Source organism: Prunus mume, linkage group LG1, assembly GCF_029339155.1.
Source record: "Prunus mume cultivar Tortuosa linkage group LG1, ASM2933915v1, whole genome shotgun sequence".
In the NCBI taxonomy this organism is placed as follows: Eukaryota; Viridiplantae; Streptophyta; class Magnoliopsida; order Rosales; family Rosaceae; genus Prunus; species Prunus mume.
The window spans coordinates 30,422,157-30,441,169 of record NC_142698.1 but is presented as its reverse complement, the minus strand read 5'-3'; the positions used below and the strand labels follow the sequence as shown (position 1 = coordinate 30,441,169).

The 19,013-nt window shown below is 36.3% G+C and overlaps 2 pseudogenes; both read right to left on the bottom strand.

Annotated features, from left to right (window-relative positions):
• Positions 1-2,639: 2,639 nt before the first annotated feature.
• On the bottom strand, positions 2,640-4,077 carry LOC148921573 (uncharacterized; annotated as a pseudogene).
• A 12,916-nt stretch (positions 4,078-16,993) lies between these two features.
• On the bottom strand, positions 16,994-18,065 carry LOC148921572 (uncharacterized; annotated as a pseudogene).
• Positions 18,066-19,013: the final 948 nt, after the last annotated feature.

Below are 19,013 nucleotides of genomic sequence, written 5' to 3'. Positions count from 1 at the left end.
TTATGTTTATGTTTATGTTTTCCTCAAAATTGACATTAAGAGCATCACCAATCATGCTCTCTATTTTTCATAGGAGAAAGCTATTTTAGAAGCTTTCTATAAAATGAGCTTGTCCAATATAGGTCCCTACATTTTCTATTTCCTAGACATATACCCATCACTCTATAAATCCATGTGTAAAACCCAATTTCAAATTTACATAACCAGTAGGAGATAAGAGGTCGTAGTATTCCTATGTTTTTACATTGTTGCCCACTAGAGTTCATATTTTATTTCTAATTTATTTCAAGCATTTCATTAACTGTCATAATTGTAATCAATACTCCCTATAAATAGCATATCAATCACCCCATTTCTTTTGGTTGTCATTCCCTCTAACATATCGCCCCTAAAATTGCAAACCAAAAAAAAAAATTTCTGTAAATTACATATCCAATAATGTACCCATGAAAAATAGAAATAGAAATATATACGTATAAAAAAATAGGTATATTATTTAAATAAAATATAGATATATTATTTACCAAATATAGATATATAGGTATATTATTCATCAAGACAATTAAAATATAAGTATATTATTCAAAATAATGTACCTATGAAAAATATAATATAGGTATATTATTTAGCAAATGCACAATAATCTATAGAAAATATAGATACACAATAATTTATAAAAAAAAATAAATAGGTAGATTATTATAAATAAAAAATAAGTACACAATAATTTATAGAAAATAGGTACACAATAAATGAAAGAAAATAGATGACAAGACCTCACCCGAATTCCCTTTGGAATCGTATCAAGTCCTGCTTCCCTTAGGACACCCATAGGATGTCGGGCCTATTTACTAAGAGTAACCCCCTTCCTTTCTACCAAAAACAAAAACGAGACAAGACTTCTACCGAAATTTCGGCAAAGCCTTCCCTGTAAAACATACACTTCCCAAATTTTTAAACCTTCAAAAAGTGTACAAATAAAATATCCAAATGCCAGCACACACAGTTTACAAAAGGCCTATGGCCTCTGAACCCACCCTACATGGGCGTATTCAAAGAATACTAAGAATTTCATTAATTTACAAGCCAAAAACAAAATAAAAGTCATGAAACGAAATCATATAGTGGCAACGGTTGTGCGGAGAAGGCGTTTCTGGTTTTGGTTGTTAGTCTCTTCAAGTCACAACGCGGGGGGGCGGGGTGCAAAACCATAAAAGATGTGAATGGACGAAAAATAGATTTAAACATAAATAAAACAACATACTAACCCCGCCCTTTTTTATTTTTTGTGAAAACATTAGCCCAAAAGCCATGCATGTAAAACCCTTTTTAACGCATGCCTGATTTAAAAACCTATTCAATCTCAAAAACCCTTTTATACAAATAAATGCACGCACATCCATAGTTTTGTACTAGGGGAAAACAATCCAACGCGGGATTGTTTTACTAGACCACATGGTAGAATCCTCCATGCGCATGTGGCCAAGTGATCCAGAATTTTTCAGCAGATGTGCAATTTTCAAAAGCTAAGAGCTCCCAAAAAAAAAAAAACTAAACATCCTTATAATTTAAACAATACTAATGTTATTCATAATACATTAAAAAAATATCATTACAATTACCCTACAATTGTTGCCGACGAGATTTCATATCTTGAAAACGTCGCATTATATTTATATTACTAATACAAGAAAAAGATCTTTCTCAATGTAAACAACCAAGCTATCACTCAACCATCGATTCCCTATTTTGTTACGCAATGGTGTTTTCACAATATTCATAGCTGAAAAAGCTCTCTCAACTGAAGCTGTTAACGGGTAAAACTAAAGCCAATGTAAGAAGTAAATATACATAGTTGTATATTCTACTCCTTCCTGTATTCACCAATTTTTCTGCCAGATCAGTAATTCGTATCAATGATGAAAACACAGTGCTGCTCTGCATATCAACAATATAAAGCCCAAGTTGATCTTCAAGCTTCATGAGGTCTCGGTCATTAAATTCTTGAGGGTAAAATTGAGCAAAACGAAGTATTTTTTGTTTGTCAAAAGCTGCAAAATTATAAGCGGACTCAAACATGCCATACAAAGAAGCAATTCAGTATTTACCTCAGTGAAGCGATTATTCAATTCCACTAGTTGCTTATCAATGATAGTAAGAAATAGATCCACACGATAATAATGGCGGTTTGTGATTTTCTGAGCTTTTCGACGTGATCTCCTTGTGGTACAAATAAATCATCCATGTTAGGAACATCAATATCATTGTTGCCACAAAATATTGATACTTTGCCAAGCAGATCATCAAAGTCATCATCCCTCATAGATTGTAGCTTTGCTTACATCTTTGGACCAACATCATTGCATTCACAATATCTTGATCTTTCTTTTGTAATGCCTTTGACAAATCATTTGTGATTCCCAATATAAATCTCATCAAATATAGGTGAAACACAAAGTCAAAAGTTTGTATTTCTTTCAATAACCTATTTGCTTCACCTAAATTATCTTGGTTGACATCATCAACAATCCATTCAAGCACCTTCACCACGGGGTGAAACATAGTATTAATACTCAGTAAAGTATCATAATGTGAGTTCCAACATGTATCACAAGGACGTTTGAGAGTAGTCTCTTGATTTAACCCTTGCCCTGTTTCAAGATCATCAATTTCAAGAGCTTTCATAATATCTTTTTGTTGTTGCTCTCTAAGTGCATCACGACGCTTACACGATGCTCCAATAATGTTAACAACACTACTAGCCGTTGTGAAGAAAGTAGCAATATTTTCATTACCCTTTGCCACGGCTACAAGAGCTAGTTGTAGTTGATGTGCAAAACAATGGACATAATATGCTTGAGGATATTCTCTCAAAATCTGTGTTTTAAGACCATTGAGCTCACCTCTCATATTACTAGCACCATCATACCCCTATCCTCGTAGCCTGGACATGCTCAAATTTGTTGAAGAAATCAACTACTCAATTGCCTCTTTCAATTTGCTACTAGTCGTATCAGAGACATATTGGACACCCACAAACCTTTCAATAACTTGCCCTTTTTTGTTCACATAACGCAACACCACCGCCATTTGCTCTCTTATTGAAACATCACGTGATTCATCTACCAATATAGAAAAGAATGCATCGTCTATATCCCTAATAATTGCATCAATGGTTTCAACAGCACAAGAATTGACAAGTTCTTTTTGAATGTTAGGAGCAATATACTTGAGATTCCCTGGAGCATTCTCAAACACAACGGCACGAACTTTCTCATCATGATCGGCAAGAAATTGCAAAAGCTCCACATAATTACCTTTATTGCTAGATGTTTCACTTTCATCATGGCCACGAAAAGGAAGACCTTGTCGTAATAAATATCTAGTGCAATCAAGTGCGGCAGTTAATAGAATGCGATAATTAACACGAGCTTGGTCTGTCTGCTTGATCACAATGGTTTCAACGTGTTGCTTCTGATTCATTAAATCTGTACAATGTTGTGTAGCTTTATTGTGAAGGCTTCCAACTTGTCCAACATGGTCCCTAAAATTCTCAGGTCCCTTCCTCCAATTTTTAAACCCTTTCTCAGTGAAGACATCGCTTCCAGTCTTTCCTTGTTTATCAAAGTCGCATTTAAAAAGATAACAATGAAGACAAAATGCAGCATCTTTCTCTTTACTATACTCTAACCAAACAAATGAATCAAACCATTTCACAAGAAAACGTCGATTACTCTCCCCCATAAGTGTTTGAGGCATATCGTTTTGGCTTTTAGGCTGACAAGGACCCCTTTGCAGATAGGCTCTTCGGATTTGTTCTCGAAAATTGGGATTATAATAAGTCATTGGAGGTCTAAGGCCAGGGTCTGCAGGAAGATTAGCTAATATTTCATCCAACTCAGTAGGCGGATTATTTGAAGGTTGATTTGAACTAGCCGGATTATTTGAAGGAGGGTTGGAACTAGCCGGATTATTTGAAGGAGGATTGGAACTAGACAGATGATTCGAAGGAGGATTTGAGCTACCCAGATTATTTGAAGGAAGATTTAAACTCTTTCTCTGAAAGTACCGTTCCATAACTGTACAATTGAAACAAAATAAGGGTTTTATATATATTATTATGACTAATTGACTATAATTTATCAAATAAATAAATAATTATCAATTAAATAAATAAATAAAAATTAATTATACCTCGAATAACGTGTCACGTAGCCTCTTTCTCCTCGAGTTTGCTACTGATCTTACTAATATAGAAAGAGCTAAATAAGAAAAAAAAAATTATTAAAAAAAGAATAAACAAAATTGGTGTTTGCTCAAGAAAAAAAAAAGCATTCGACTTACTTTGGATTGGCGTACTCAAGAAGAAAAAAAATTGCAGGATTCTTGTGATGCACACACACTTTGATGAAATTGGGTGATATTATTGGTCTTTTATAAAGAGAATTCTCAATTCTACTTAATTAAGGAATTTCCAACTCTATTTAATTAAGGAATTCTCAAAACCCAATTGTATAAAGAGAACTTTCAATTAAAACCCAATTAAGTAAGGAAATAGAAGCCCTTTTTCAAAAGCCCACAAAGCCCACGTCGGTTCCTTTGTTTCTGTTTTTTAATTTCAAAACCTGGTCCAAAGCACGTCGTTTTGGCCAGGTTTTTCAAAAAAAAAAAAAACAGCGCATATTAAGCCTGGTCCAAAACGACGTCGTTTGGCCAAAGCTCGTTAAAAAAGAACTCGCGTGCGCGCAACATCTCCCGGCAGCGATGGTTTGCGCATTTCATCGAGCACGCCAGTTGTGTGCATCGCAGTCTGAAGCGGAGGTGCAGCTCCATCGTAATGGTTATTTCGCCACCGAGGTGCAGGCGCACCTCCTTGCGCCTGCAGATCCGCCATACGCATGTGGCTAGGGAATGAGCAGTCCAACTGGTGGACTATTGCTCCTCAGACATGCATAGTAGAATCCTTAATACACGTGCGGTTGAAATATGTCATGAGCGCACTAACCGCCAGTCAAGGCCTTTGGTACACCGCCGAAGTGCCCGGTTCCCGACATGCCTCTGAAGAGTTAACTCGTATCAAAATTATAAATATACAGAATAACAATAATGGGGGAGGTACACACTATGGTAAGCATAAACTCAATTCAAACCGCATCAATATATATATATAAACTTATTCATGTCTCATGCACAATTCAATACTAAAATTCCCTTTTATTTCCATATAGTACCACAAAATCTCTTATAATTTCCTGCATGTAAATATCCAAAAATTGTCAATAGTTCCTATACCCAAGTAAAAACAAATATAATTTAAAAATCCTTTTTTATGCATCAAGTTTATTCTTTAAAGAAATGCTTCTTTAAAACAAAGTCCACTCACAGAAAATCCAAGTTGGTATGGCCCAGTGGGGGTCCCGCTTGATGGCTAACCGGAGTCTGAGCACCTACTGAAGAAATATCGAGATATGTTAACAATTGTATTTCGAAACCAAACTTTAAATTACAAAGAAAACCCGAATTCATGGGATTTAAATGTGTAGTATTTGTTAAGACGGTTTCGATAGTTTCGTGGTCAACAATTTGGTCGACTTTCCCTTTTTGGTCAACTCGGGGCCACGACCTCTGATTTCCAAACCGAAAGTTCTCAAAGGTCCAACTCAACACAAATGACAAGTCCTAGCGACAGAAATTTATCAAATCACCCAACAATATCTATACCTACGTGATCAGGGCAACTAGGGGACCAACTTTTATAACTGTGCCGACCTTCAATTTGGTCGGGAAGTGGCCGAAAAATATTGCCAAAGTCAGACAAAATTGAGGTTTCTAATCGAACACTCACATCCCCAAATCAATCCAAACCAACTATCAAAACAACTAGAACGCGAAAAATGGATGAAGAAGCATACTTCACTTGTCGGATTCCGTTGCCGGAATGGCCGGAAACGGTGACGGAAAAATTGGGATTTTTCCTCTCATTCAAGTATGTTCACGGCTCGAAATCGGGTATGGAAATTTAGTAGGTCGTATAGAGAAGGTGGAGAGGAGAGTATTGCAAGTTACGGAGTCGAGTTTGGTGGCTAGATGGCACCGGAATCGCCATCAAAAGCAAGGGTGTCGTCGCTGGAGAGAGAGAGAGAGAGAAACTGTGTGAGGAAGAGGGAAAAAAAATAGATTTTTAAAACCCAACTTCAACAAATTTACGATTGTGCCACTACACTTCCATTGACCATAAGTTCTTCATTAAAACTCTGATTTGCCCCACTACGTGTCTATAGACTCCTGAGAGCGAGCTCTATACAATGAAGCAACTCAATTCCCCAAAATCCTTTCCAAATTAAAAGTGACCAATTTACCCTTACCCCTAAGGGTAAAAATGTAATTTCATAGTTAAATTTTTTATTTAATAATTATTTTAGATCGGGACGTCACAATATTGATACACAATAATTTATAGGAAATATAGATACACAATAATTTATAAAAACATAATAGGTAGATTATTATCCATGAAAAAACTAGGTACAATAAACGAAATCCAAGTTCTAAAATAGGTAGATTATTATCCAGTAAAGATGGAACAAAATTTCAAAAAGGCAATAAGGAAAACTGTTTTTTTCGGCCAACACATTGTTGACTGTATTAATTAATTTTCATAATAAAACGGATAATTAATTGCAGACAAAAATTTTAGAGGGAATCACCACAATAAATTGGGGAGCCAAAAATTAAAACCCCACCCTGTTACACGTTGAAATATAAATACGGGTATTTTGGCAATCAAAAAATTATAATAAATCAGATATTGAGCTTAATAAGGTAACTTGATGAGTTTGATCCTAGTCATGGTTTTTACTTATAAAAATTGGGTATTATTTATAGGAACAAAAAATGAAGGGTTGCAGGTAAGGTAAGTTGAATTTGAAGGGTGTAAGCCAAATTTACTAATTCTTCTTTTTTAATTCATTTTTGAAATAGCGTGTGACCATAACAAAAGGGGGGAGACCTTGGCGTTCTTCCTGACCCACATATCCAAATCTTCTTCTTCTTTCTTCCTCCTCTTCGAAAACCAATAGCTCAGTTAGACAAAACACAGGGAGATAAGCGCAGGGATGTGTTTGGCTTTTGGGAATTTTTTTCTCGCACTTTCTTGTGTGTTTTCTCATGAGAGAGGAGGAGGAGGTGGGGCAGCTCGAGGGTTGTGGGGGATGGGGTTTGGGTGGTTAGGATGATGGTGCGGTGGTGGTTGATTGTAAAGGGAGGAGAAAAAATGAGGGAGGTCGGGCATTATTGGGGATAGAGATGATGTGGGTCATGCATTTAGCATCGGTGTATTTATACATATTTACAAGAATGTCAGCCACAAGATTAATCTAATGAATTTTAATCAGTTTACGTCATCATAATTGTATTAAACCAAAAATCACTTGTTGCACCTTATCACTTACCCATTTCTCCTGATAGTAAATTAATCGGACAGTTATGAAAGAAATTGTAAAACTGTAAGTTATGAGGCGCAACTAATGATTTTTAGTCAAATACAATTATATTGATGTGGATTTATTAAAGAGATTTTCTATTTAAACCCCGCACTTCTCTTTGTTCACCCCTATACTTAAATTATTAAGCTGTCAGTTTTTTTATTGTGTAAAAAGACAAAAAAAGTCATTCAACTTAATATATAACCCTAGTACATCTATCTATACACACACCCCACCACTCTTCAAGGATCATACAATCTCAAAATTCAAGGATCATCAGTTAACCCTTGTGAGGGATTGGATTACTTTAAGAATTTCCAATTTCACATCAGCTTGATGAGCTTAAAGACTTCCTAAGGTTCCGAAGGATGCTCCACATGAATGTGGATATAATGAAGAGGATAATACCAGTGATAATTGCATATTTGAGACCAATGTTCACCAGTAAATTAACTAGAAGCCTAGCCAATACAACACCAAAGAAATTTACAGACACTGCTACCCAGAATGGCATACTAAGAATGGAACCTATGATGGCTCCTGTCCATGCTCCTCTTCCAGGGAAAGGCACAGCCACACAAACAACATCAGACCAAGCCATTGGAACTCCTCTATAAGCCAACTTTCTCTTTGGCTCACAAGCAGTATGTCAAGGAACCGAGCTGTGGCCTTGTTCTTTCCAGCAAGGAAAGATGCAAATCTCTTCAAGTAAAGTATGATGAAGGGCACAAGAATCATGTTCCTACAGATACATAGTCCTATTGCTAATGTTATGGTCATTGGTTTTCACTATCATCATAAAGCGAAACCAAACAAACTACAATTTTCCATATGATCTAATCACATGATAAAAACAGCCTTGTGAAAATAACAAAATCTCATGTATACTACAAATATTGTTTAATGATTTAAGTATTGGGGTGAACAAAGAAAAGTGTGGGGTTTAAATAGAAAAACTCTTTTATTTCTTCTTTTTTCAGCTTGGGGTGTATTTAAGGTTAGTTTGGGAAAATAGTGGGGTTTTCTTAGAAATTGTGAAATTTAAAATTAGAAGTTGGGGTGAACTTAGAACATGGGGTGAACAAAGAGAAATGTTGGGTTTAAATAAAAAATATCTTTATTAAAATTCATTAGATTAATCTAGTGGTTGACATTCTCGTAAATGTGTATAAATGCACCGATGTTAAATGCAGAGGCTTAGGATCCCGTGTTGAGAGGCTCGGTTGTGTTTTTAATTTTTTTTTAAAATTTTTGGTTTTTGTGTTTTATTTATGGATTTATAAAATTTTGTAAATGTTACTTTTAATTTCTTTAATTATTTCAAAAAGTAATTTGGTTTTTATTAATTTTTCGGTCCACATCATCATAAAGATTAGGTCCTATGTTTTCGACACAGTCATTTAACATTTTGAATAACAGTCTAACTCATGGCAAGATTTATTTGTAGGTTTTTCCTAAGTACATGTATCTACGTACATGATTTTAAATGTTGGGTACTAATTTAAAACGACTCTCAAAGTTTGAGTACTTTCATCTAGTTAACTATTAAATAAATTTTTGAACTACTAGGGAGTCATTTCCCTCTTCTCAGACTTAAGAGCTCTTAGATGTCTCTCTGTTTTAGGAGGTGGATAGGGAGTATGGTTGGAGTTGTATTTTTCAATTATTTCCTAAAATTTATCTAAAAACTTAATTTAGGAAGCCTATTGTAGATGCTCTAATATACTTGCATGGGACCTATCGCTGGTTTTCTTTGTTGCTCACTGTCCTTATAATTTATAACTTTGAATAGATTCACAGGTGAGCTAGTAGAAAAGGTATTGAACATAAGAAAAACGTACGACATGAGCATGCATTAATTCATGTCTTTTTTTTTTTTTTTGTCAAACATTAATTTTATTTTTTATTTTTTAGTACAAGCGATCGGGAGAGAAGTGTTTACACAATTATTTATTGGATGCCTGGGGATTTTGAATCTCTACCCACATAAGTGGAGGGAAGAGCTCAACCAATTAAGCTATACTTCCACTAGCTTAATTGATGTCTTTTTATATGCAGAATTGGCTAGCAAACATTAAATACGTAACCAGTGGGTAGATGGGACAGACTGATGTACACTCAAGTTTATGTATTCGGATCACTTTCTCGGATTTTCGTTTTGTTTAACAATTTTCGTTTTGTCATAAGTATTTGTTTTTCAATGAAGTTCGGTTTTCCTATGAACTAGACTAGACTCTGACATGACGAACGATTGACAGAGATCAATTATTGAAAATTTTACTAGGCAAGGGCCATAATTGACGTTAACACATTTGAAATTTTTTCATCTATTTTAAAAGCAGCATTCAATTTAGTTGTTTATTTCTAGCAGGGCTCTTAATTAATCCAAGCTTGAAAATATAGTTGGTTTACTCCTGAATCATTAAAAATGCATTTATTATATTAGCCAATTTCACACCATACTGTTCGAACTCCTGAATCCAAGCCGGTACAACATTGCCACCGACAGATCCCAACCGCAGTTTCATTAGAACCCCAAACTAAATTACAACTTTGCCACCGCCTTTTCACAACAACTCAAACGGAAGCTCAGCCCAAGTTTCATTAGAGCACTTCCACCCATTTGTCATGGCAAAGAGTAAGGGTAAGACAAGGGCTATACTATTCACATAAATAGTGACAGCCATTGTAAAAGGCTTGTGGTGTTTCCACTTAATACCATGACAATCCAAGGGTAACCACTATTCACATGAAATATGATAAGAGAAATTTGTATAGAGTTTTAGTGTGAGAAATGAAGAATATGATTAAGTATTTATTTAAAAAATTCTGAAATTTTTAGGCTTTTTTAGATATTTTAGATTTTTTTCGTTGCTAACATCATAGCTGACATCAGCAAACCCAAGCAACAGCCCAAACTATTCAGCCCTTTGGGCTGGCCGCTGCCCGGGCAGCTTAAGCTTGCTGGAGCCATGAAACAGGGCTTGGGCCCCCTTCTGCCCTGGCAAGGGCTGCACGCTGGACTTGCTCTTGAAAGACCCAAACTAAATTACACGTTTGCCACCGCCTTTAGCACACGACCCAACAAGTCCTAAACCTCCTTCAGCACATGACCAAAAAGCATCCCCAACCTTCAACAGTGTGATTCTCTCTCCCCGACCCCTCAACTCCTTCGTTCTTCAAACTTCAACAACCGTCGAATATTCAGAAATAGCACAAAAGCATCACAACAAGCTACAAAGGCCACCATTCAGCAAAAACGAAGAAAAAAGGACGAAAAGAACAAAGGTAAAACCTAAAAACCCATGTACTCCAACAAAACCTGAATCAAAGATCAAGGCATACCCACTTCTGGAAAAAAAATTTCCATTTTCCACAGCTAATATATGACTTAGCCCCATTATGTATTTTAATGACATTTGCTCTGAAATATGACTTATAGTGCACTAACAGTGTACTTTATGGTATATACTATTTGTTGTCCATTTTGTAATTTACAATTTGTACTGCCATATTTTCACTCTTTCCTATGATTCTTACCTATATTATGATTCTTACCAATATAGAATTAGGACTCTCTGCACATAATTTTTCATTCAAATGCTTCTTTCTCTACCTATGTTGTACTCCTATTACCAACCAACAACATCATATAACACTGATTTACTATTTTGCCATATTGTAATTTACAATTTACAAATAGGCTTAAGTGCTGTGATGCCTTCTGAAACATTGTTCAATTCCCACTAAACCCCCTTAAAGTTAAAGTGACTCATTTTCCGATGTTTTGTGTCTCACTTTGCCCATTACCATCAAGTCTGTTAAAAATTCCTTTAAAAATACAAACGTGGCACTAATGAGACCCACTATTTTGCTAAACTAATTGCCATGTGTGAAGAAAAAAAAATTAAAAATTGTCTTTTAAAAAACTTAATTTAACTATTAAAAATAAAAATAATACTTTAAAACCAAAAAATCCCCAACTCCCTTCCTTCAACCCCATTATCTCTTCCCAGTAGCCATTATCACAACCACAACCACCCACGACTCAAACCCTCCTCTCTCTTCTCTTCCCACCGCCGACTCTCTATCATCTTATCCCTTTCTTCCCATTTCTCTTTTTTAACGAAAAAAAAAAAAAATCATTTCTCTTCCCTACTGGTGTTGCCCTCCACCGCAATGTCGCCACCGCCATCATCCATCCTATGTGCCCCCTCCCCTCCTCCATCGTTGTCAGCATCTTCTCTCTTCCACTCTCTTCTCTCCCTCTCTCCTCATGAGGCGCGCCGACAACAATGGAGGTGGCAAACTTGCTGGCCTCCATATTCGAGCTGGCTGACATCAGATCTAGAGATCAGCCTCCAATATTGCCGAAGCGAAGAAAGAGAGAAAGAGAGGTGGAGAAGAGAAAAAAAGAGAGCCAGTGAGATTAGAAAGGGAGAGCGGGAGAGATGAGAGAGAAAGAGAGAGGATTTGAGTACTCTCTTTTCAAGCAATGTTTTAAAGCAAGAAAGAGTTAGAGCAGTCCGTTTGCTCCAGCTCCAAGTACCGCAACCAAATTTATAAATTGTATATCTTCTGAATAGTACAACTTGAACAACAATTGACTGGTTTATATAGCTAAACATAAACTAATCCTAGTTTAGAAAAGAAAAAAGAAAAAAGAAACTCAAAGATTAATCCTAGTTCAAGCAAGTTTTTTCTCTTGCAAGAGAGGAAGAGAGAGGAGCAGTCGGGGGTGGTTGTGGTTGTGGTGATGGTGACTGGGAAGGGATAATGGGGTTGGAGGAGGGGAATTGGGGATATTTTGGTTTTAATGTATTATTTTTATTTTTAATAGGTAAATTAAGTATTTTAACAGACAATTTTTAATTTTTAATTTTTTTTCTTCACGCATCGCAATTAGTTTAGCAAAATAGTTGGTCCCATTGGTGCCACATCTACATTTTTAACGGAATTTTTAACAGACTTGACGGTGAGGGGCAAAATGAGACACAAAATATCAGTTAAAAGAGAAAAATGGGTCACTTTAACTTTAAGGAGGTTTAGTGAAATTGACCAATGTTATAGAGGGCACTGTAGCACAGCCTTTACAAATATTACATATTGTCATATTGTGATTCTTTCTCTGCCTTTGTTGCACTTTTATTACCCAACAACAACAGTACAATAATATTGATTTCACACTTGTTTACTAGATGTTAGACACCACACCAACAACTGAAGAAGAAGAAGTCACTCCAACATAAGAAGCAGAAGAAACCACACCACCGACGCCAAAGGCCACACCGAAAACCAAAGCCGAACCCACATCAAACTCAAAATCAAAACCCAAAACCACACCAAAAACCTCAAACAAATCCAAGGTAAAAGAAACATTAGGAGACGCCACACCAACAACAGAAGAAGTCACTCCAACACAAGAAGCAGAAGAAAACACACCACCAACACCAAAGGCCACACCCAAAACCAAAGCCAAACCCACAGCAAAACAAAACCAAAACACACAAAAACCACAAACAAAACATAAAATAAATTTTTAAAAAAACCAAGGAAAAATACCGAACCAGTAGAAAACAAAAGACCAAGACCCAAAAGTCTTGATGACCCAAATTATGTCCATATTAAGAGAAACATGCTCAGATTTGCAGCCACAATGAAGGTCATAGGAGAAAACTTCAAAAAAATGAAGGATGTTGGGAGGATGCTATCAAAGACTCCATTTTTGAAACTTACCGAGGTTTATATGAAGAAAAGGTTCACAAAAGTCTAACAGAGACATAGTTTGACTGATAAAATACTATGACCCAAAGACCAAGCAATTCCAGTTTGGGCCAGGCGATAACTGTCAGATTACAAGCCGGGATATGGCTGAAATCTTTGGCTTGCCAAATAAAGGCAACCACGACAAGAATGAGCTTGGATTTTGTCAAGACATACTTCATGGGAGCTGAGAAGATCACAAAAACTACAATTGATAAGTGTTTGGACTTAGCATTCAAAGATGAAACAAAAGAGGGTCCAATGGATGTCACAAGATTGATAATCCTACAACTATTCATGACTAACCTATTCTGCAATTTTTGTTCAACACTGGCATGAACATACATAACAATGACAGACAACTGGGCATATGGAGTGCTAGACCATATGCAGTTAGGGCCGGAGAAAGCAACCGAGAACAAAAAAGACAAGAAAAAACTGTTAAACGTGATGCATTTGTATCAGTTATTAAAGTAGAGTTGTGTCTTTTGAAGAAGAGTTATGTTTAGGAAGAGTTGTATCTCTTTAGAAGTCAAGAGTTGTGTCTGCAACTCTTGGAACTAATCCAAGAGTTATGTCTGTTATGAAAAGATCTGAATGTTATTATAAATAGCCAATAAGATGGCCTAGTGTTGTAATCAATTTTTAGGAAATCAATAAAGCTTCAGTTTTTCTGTTTAAAACTCTCTTCCATATTCTCTCATATCCATCTTTCTCCAACAAATTTGGTATATCAGAGCCAATCGATCCCTCCGCTGTGTTAATCATGGCATCAAGTTCAAATTCCTCAACCATTGGAAATATTCAAAATTTAATGCCTATTTTCGATGGAGAGAATTATGAATATTGGAGCCTACAAATGAAGACCTTGTTCATCTCTCAAGATCTTTGGGATCTTGTAGAAGATGGTTACGAGAAACAGGAAAAAACTTCGACGGGAAAAGCGACACCGGAATCGCATCAAGCACTTAAAGAAAATAGGAAAAGAGATGCCAAGGCTTTATTCCTAATTCAACAGGGAGTAAGCAAAAATCTCTTTCCAAGATTACTTTCTGCAACTACATCAAAAAATGCTTGGGAAATACTCAAAATTGAGTTCCAAGGCTCACAGAAAGTGATCTCCATCAAACTCCAATCCTTGTGGCGAGAGTTTGATAATTTATTAATGAAGGAGAATGAGTCCATTCAGGTTTTCTTCACAAAAGTTTCTGGAATTGTTAACCAAATTAGAAGTTATGGGGATACAATTCCATACAAGAAAATTGTAGAGAAAACTCTACGCAGTTTACCTCCAAAGTTCGATCATGTTGTTGCAGCAATAGAGGAGTCAAAAGATCTCGCTACACTTTCGCTCCATGAACTAATTGGTTCTTTGGAAGCACATGAAAAAAGGATTAATAGGTCTACAGACCAATCCTTGGAGCAAGCTTTTCAATCTAATTTGGATTCGAAGGAGAAAGAAGATAAACAAAAAGGAGAATCTCAAAAGTCCCAAAACAGAAAAGTAAAGGAGAATCTCATTGGCGGAAGAATTACAACAAAGGCAACTATAACAACAACAATCAGCAAGGACGTAGCCATTAAAACAACCAGAATGGTAACCTTGTCCCTGAATGTCGTGTTTGTAAGAAGACTGGGCACAAAAGTGCAAATTGTTGGTATAGGTGTACCCGATGCAGAATACCCAACCATTCTCAAAGAGATTGCAAATATCAGAAAAATAATGAAGCCAATTTCACATAAAATAATGACTCTCTAGAGCAACTATTCTATACATATCTCAGCACTCATCAAGAACCACAAGATATATGGTACGTGGATAGCGGATACAGTAACCACATGACGGGAAACAGACAATGTTTTGTCAAATTTGAAGAAAATGTGAATTCACAAGTCAAGCTCGGAGATGGAAAGCTTCACAACGTGGAAGGCAAGGGTATTATCTCTATTCAAGCTCGAGAAGGTACACCAAAACTAATCTATGATGTGCTATATGTTCCTAACTTGGCACAAAATTTATTAAGTGTAGGACAACTCCTACAAAAAGGCTTCTCTGTTAAATTTGATGATGATCACTGTGTTATTTTTGGTAAAAAGAATAACACTGTAGTGGCTAAGATAAAAATGATGGTAAACAAAGTCTTTCCGTTGATCATGACATCAAAAGAAAACTATGTTTTGAAAGCTGAAAATGTAGAAGAATCACTATTGTGGCATATGAGATACGGACATCTAAATCAAAGAAGTCTACAGCTCTTACATCAGAAATATATGGTGGTTGGCCTTCCTTCTATTCATTTAGTTGGCGGTATGAATGGTCAATCTTATGAATATTATTTCCTTCTGGTTATGGTGCAATCATATGGATGTGCCAACAATTTTGTATTTTAATGGCATTAGAGAGATACAATATATATTTATATATGCGATGTTATTAAAGCATATTATGTCTCGGTGTAAGTGCTTTTGGTTACATATCGATAGTTTTGCATAATTGATTTGGATGGCTGGGCTATGGCTTCAGTGTAGTAGTTATAAATTTCATATGATTTGGATGCCTAATGTTCCCCTTTATGCAATACTAATTTTGGGAAAATTGCATAATCTTTGCACCGAATTAAGAATTGCGATTATATTCAATGAAATTTGTAATTAGATAATCTATTTTGTATGATCGACAAACACTTGCTATAGAGATCTTGGTGTAGACATGTATAGTGAATTAAAGTTATTTAAAATAAATAAATATAAGCATATTGTTTTTATTGTCACTGTACTTTCTCTTATGAGGCGAGGCAATCTAAAGTTCTATTGCCCACTACAGTTTACGTGACGAAGATACTTCCGTCGCGCAAAGTGCACTTTAGTAGCAAAAATTTCAACGCGACAGGAAATTCATCGCGCAAGATCCTTCACGCGAAGATCGTGAAGAAAGACTTTGCGTGACCAAGTCTTGTCATTGGTCGAGCAAAACAGAGCGACGGTTAACCTTCGTTGCACAAAATGATTAGGGACGACATAATTCTTCATCTCGCAAACCTTTGCGCGACGAGAGCATGTTCGTTGCACTGACGATGGGCGATGGGATATCTTCGTCATGCAATTCGAATCGCAACCAACTGCACTACGATTTGTGTTTGTTGCAAAAATTGTGTCTCAAACAATTGCACGACGACAATGTTGCTCGACGAAAATGCTTCATCGCGCATTTCTATTTCGTGAGACGAAGGATTTCGTTGCGCAAAAATAACAAAATTTATTTAAAATTTCGTTTTACCTTTTCTTTTCTTTTCTTTTTTGTAAAAATGTGAATTGGCGCGACCAAAAGTTTTTTGTTGCGCAAAAAAATATATTTTGTTGCACAAAAAAATATATTTTGTTTAAATTTAATTTTGTCGTTTCTTTTATTTTGTAAAAAAAATAAATTTGGTTATTTTTTTTTTCACTAAAATAAAATTGCATTAAAAAAATGTAATGAAGAGAAAAAAAATGTTATAAAATAATATAAATGTAATTACAAGAGAAATTGTTAAAATGTAATAAAAAAATAAAAACGAATTGAATAATGTTCCAAAATCAACGTGGTCGTCTGGGAGATGGGGCTAAAAGGTTTGGGCATTGTCGACAGGGGCAGAGATCTGGTGGCCATGCTCGGGTTGGAGGGGATGGGAGGTCGAGCAAGGGACTTTAGAAGCATAGACATCTGACCCTTAAGCTCGGCCATCGTCACAGTCAAAGCAATCACCTCATTTGATGCGTTGATGAACGAGGTCTAGGTTCCCCGCCGGCATTCCCCATCCTCGACAGTATGTCCCCGGCCTCTTCCCGAGAGTCTGATCTAACGTCTTCGTCAAGATCTGAAACCCCGCATCCTGTGGAGGATTCACAGACTCAAGCGAAGTATTGGGAGGAAGTTGGGAGGCGGACTCCTGAAGAACCAACTAGCTCCTCTCCACCATCGTCATCTGTTTAACATAACATAAAATATTAATTTAAACATTCATATAATAACCCTAAAACTTGAATGCATGAGATAATAATTAAAATTAAAGAATACTTACATGAATGGACTCGGCCAACTCATTCCTAGGTCAAAGATAAACGTAGCCAAAGACGTCGATCTCCGGGAATTTGGACCCCCCCTGAATTGAACAAGAGAAGAAAAATGTTAGTACGAAAAACATAAATTAATATTAATGACATATTCAAAATTGTATATAAAACTATTTTATTATTACCCGCCGTCGTGTGTCCATCCTATATGAGAAGCGCCTGGAACCTGAATGGTGGAGAAGAGTCTTCTTGTTCCTATTGCCCTTATTTACTGTGGCCTTATTCTACTATACAAAAAATAAACGTATTAGTTGAAATTGAAATTAAATATAAAAAATTAAATAAACATTAGTAAGAAACATGTAATAATTTTGAATTTAATATAAAATAATACCACATAATCGAGCGCCTGAAAATGAGCACAGAGCCACGCCCAACTATCCTCCCGCCCCTCAAGCTCCTTCGGGCAACCCTCCTGAAGAACGACTTGCGGATCATCAAATGCTTGAAAATGATGATGCAAGTCGCTCTTCCACTGTTTGTACCTCTCAGGCCAAAGAGTCTGTTGACGTATGCCAACGACTCGTCATCGAGGTCCTCTAAATTGTAGTTCATCTGCAATAAATTAATTACAAACATTAAGTAATATAAATATATAAAAAATTGAAGGAAAAACAATTAAAAGGTAGGATACATACCGACGACTGTCCGTGCACCTCTATCTTGATCTCGTCATGACATAACCTTCCAAGACTTCCATTGCATAGGGCAATGGGTCCGAACGACATGACCAATGTCGTAGGCCAAAGAGCTATGCAATTCCACCGTCGGTGCAGCCCGATGCCGCTCATCGTATTCGATGTTGATATGACTGTTGGTCACCCGCGTAACCTTCGCCATCTTCAATTGCTAACACGGCCCCCGGGTGTTCTTCTTTGCTGCAAAGAAATATGAAATTAACGTTAAATAAACAACAAATTCAACTATAAAATATTGGTCTAAAACAACCAGAGTTGAAGGAAATCTTTACCGGGTTGTGACCCCGACGCACCAGAAGCGTTTGTCGATATGGTGTCGGTGGTGCCGGAGAGGTGGTGACGACGCTTGACGCTAACAGGTTGCACCACCGATGATGCGCGCATGGGACACCCAGGACCAAGCGGCAAGTGGTCCATCTCAGTGGGCAGCTGATGGCGAGCCGGGAGGCAAAATATGTGCAGCCGGCACGCCTTACGACTTCTAATTAGGTTCAACATCTGCACAACTGAACAAGCATCCAAAATGCAGTAATCAAAGAATTAGGAACTCAATGAAGAAAACAAAAAATCCTAACCAACCATTAGACGAAGCAGATATTAATGTACATAGCTATCTAACTAATATAAAAGATTTACGAAAAACTTAAGCACAGTCAGTCAGCCATCAACAAGGAAGATCAATTGTATCTAACAAATATTACAGAACAAAACACTATCAATTTCAAAATAATCATGTAACTAATTTTATAAACTAAGGAAACTAAATGAAGACAAAAAATTCACAAACAAAAAAATAAAAAGAAATAACACGCAAATTAAAAAGATCAGATAGATAGAAAGAAAAAGAAAGGGTAAAAATGCATACCAGAACCTGTACGTAAATGAAATACAAAACAACAAGGCACACCAATTCACGGCCCAGAAAAAAACTATTACTAACACCAGAAAAACACAA